Raw genomic sequence first — 2897 nt, forward strand, 5'->3', positions numbered from 1 at the left:
TAAATATTTTTAATATTGAAACTTACCTCTATTTAGAGAGAGTCTCCTTTGAAAATTAAAGGTATAATTCAGATAAAAATGAAAATTCTGTCTTTATTTATTTCTCATGTTGGTCCAAACCTGAAGATAGTTCAGAGACTTAGTCACCATTCACTTTCATGGTTTCTTTTGTTCATACAGTCAAAGTGGACGGTGACTGCGACTGTCATTTGTGATTTTTTTTACCTGAGAAAGTAGTCATATTTTGTATGGTAACAAATGAGGTTGAGTAAATGGTGACGGAACATCTCTGAACACTGTGTAAATATACCTAAAATGGCCACATTGTAGCCTTAAATTTCATGTTTAAATACTGTTGAGTCAAAAACATCTAGATTTATAATCGGTTTAAATTTATAATTTATCTAATAAATCTTAAGTGAAACTCAACTTAAGTGAAAATGAAATTCATATTATCTTCAAAGGAACTCATCAATTATGCCCATTTCTTTTTAAACATCTTTTTTACCCAAATTTTTTGTTTAAGTTCAATAAAGATTTGTGTATAGTCATTAGTTTAATCCTTGCACAAAAAAATGGTTTGTAGGCGCAAGCTTTGCATATACAAATGTTCACAAAAATTGTTTGCACTAAATTTTAAGATAAAATTTAGAACCAACTCAAAGCCTTATTTAGAATAATTTTGATCTTTAAATGGAAATGTACGTGTCTGTAACATTAGAGTCCACTGTAGGCGAGTTGTGATGAAACCCAAGTGCAGTTTATTGATATCCAGAAGTGTAACATGAAATGAACTAGAATTTGAACATAAAACATGACACTCACCAACAGCGCTTACAGGAAACAAAGCTAGACAAGGGACAATGGCAACATGAGGGCCAATGAACAACCAGAACACATAACCGCATGACATGACAATAGGTGCGTTCGACTTCATACGGCGTTGCACAGACCGATCGGCGAGTTACCACTTGCAGTCGGGGGTGGAATTGAAAGCGGAAACGTCAAGTCGGACACTTTCAGCTTCCGGTAGTGACGCTCGTGCGGTGTTTGCATATTCCATCACATATGAAGTGAATTAAATGCAGTATTTGTCAAATACACAGACATTTCAGAAACGTTTTCATGAAATAACTAAAATACTTTTCATATACTGCTTAATACAGCGCCATCTGTTCAAGAATAAAGTTCAACATAAATATATACTACTTAAATACCAATAAAGTGGGTCTATATACTGTATACTTTTATCAGCGTTTTTTGATAAACGTGACTCAATATAACATTGCAGCTACAGTAAAAGAGCTTTTGCGGTTATAAAAACACTTGTGTGAGCATTGATTTGTGAGCATTAGTGGAACTGAAGGTGTCAGAATAAACCCTAAACACGTGTCATCGTTGTCGTGGTGAATTTGATCCAGTCGTGAAACAGCTGTGTCATCCCTGGCCTCCCTGGCCGTGACAGCGCAGACTGAGTTCAGGGTTGGCCTCTTTGGTCATGAGAGGACAGACTGTGAGTTCAGGGACGACCTCTTTAGCCGTGACAGGACTGGCAGAGGGTCTATGTGTGACCACCGTGGTCAACACAAGACAGGCAGGAAACACACAGGTTGGTGCCAACACAGGACTGAGCTCTAGGGCTTGAGCGGGCTCTGGAGCAGATTCATGGACTTAAGCGGGGTCTTGAGCAGACTCATGAACTGGAGCAGGCTCTGGAACGGACTCATAGACTGGAGCGGACTCATGGACAGGAGAGCAGTGTGTAGCCCAAACACACAATATGGCCATTGCCATAACAGGGAGTGCGACTGACAGTGGGACCATCTCAGAGACCCTCAGACTGGGTACCACTGCAGAGATGCCAGCTGCTTGCACGGACACAAGTGGCGTGTCCTCCAAACTGGAAGCCATTCTCACATGCCTAGGAATCGCCCTTGTAGCCTCAGATACGATGTTCATGACATCCGGAAACACTGGAGTGGTGTCCATGATGGCTGGAGACTCTGGAATGGCAGCAATGATGTGAAGAGGCTCTGACGTGGTGGCCATGACGTGACGAAGCCTGGCGGCCATCTTGGCTGAAGACTCAGCTGTGGCAGGCATGACATGAGCAGGCTCCAGTGTGGTGGTCGTGGCATGAATAAATACTGACATGATGGTTGGGGCGTGGAAACACTCTGGTGTGGGAACTGCGGTATTGCAGGGCTCCTCCTTCACAATACCCACAGTAAAAGAAGAACCACAGAGCAACAGGGCATAATCAGTGTATTGTGCCAAAGTCCAGTTCGGAGTATGGAGTGGCATGAAACGAGAAATATTTTTGTTTAAACCAAAACGAAAAATGTCTTTTAAGTGCTACATCGTTAAAATCCACTTGATCACAAAGTCCACAGAAGTCCTCCACATCATCCTCAATAGTACGATGGCCTTGCCCTGGGTTCATATTTTGGTCTAGCATTCTGTAACGGGGGAACCACTGAAGGCGAGTGTAGTGAACCCAAATGCAGTTTATTGATATCCAGAAGTGTACAGACTTGACTTGATCATTCTTGGCTTGACAAAGAAACATGAAATGTGGTAGAACTCGAACATAAAACATAACACTCACCAACAGCACTTACAGGAAACAAAGCTAGACAAGGGACAATGGCAACATGAGGGATATACAGTATCTCACAGAAGTGAGTACACCCCTCACATTTTTGTAAATATTTTATTATATCTTTTCATGTGACAACACTGAAGAAATGACACTTTTGCTGCCGGCATTGCTGCAGAGGTTGAAGGGGTGGGGGGGGTCAGCCTGTCTGCATCAAATTGGTCTGCAATGGCTGTCGTCCCAGAAGGAAGCCTCTTCTAAAGATGATGCACAAGAAAGCCCGCAAACAGTTTGCTGA

General features: G+C 41.8%; 1 pseudogene; it reads left to right on the forward strand.

Annotated features, from left to right (window-relative positions):
- LOC107674227 (sarcoplasmic/endoplasmic reticulum calcium ATPase 2-like) overlaps nucleotides 1–2897 on the forward strand; it is a 29873-nt pseudogene that overhangs the window by 3254 nt on the left and 23722 nt on the right.

Source organism: Sinocyclocheilus anshuiensis, unplaced genomic scaffold (assembly GCF_001515605.1).
Source record: "Sinocyclocheilus anshuiensis isolate Anshui unplaced genomic scaffold, SAMN03320099.WGS_v1.1 scaffold728, whole genome shotgun sequence".
NCBI lineage: Eukaryota > Metazoa > Chordata > Actinopteri > Cypriniformes > Cyprinidae > Sinocyclocheilus > Sinocyclocheilus anshuiensis.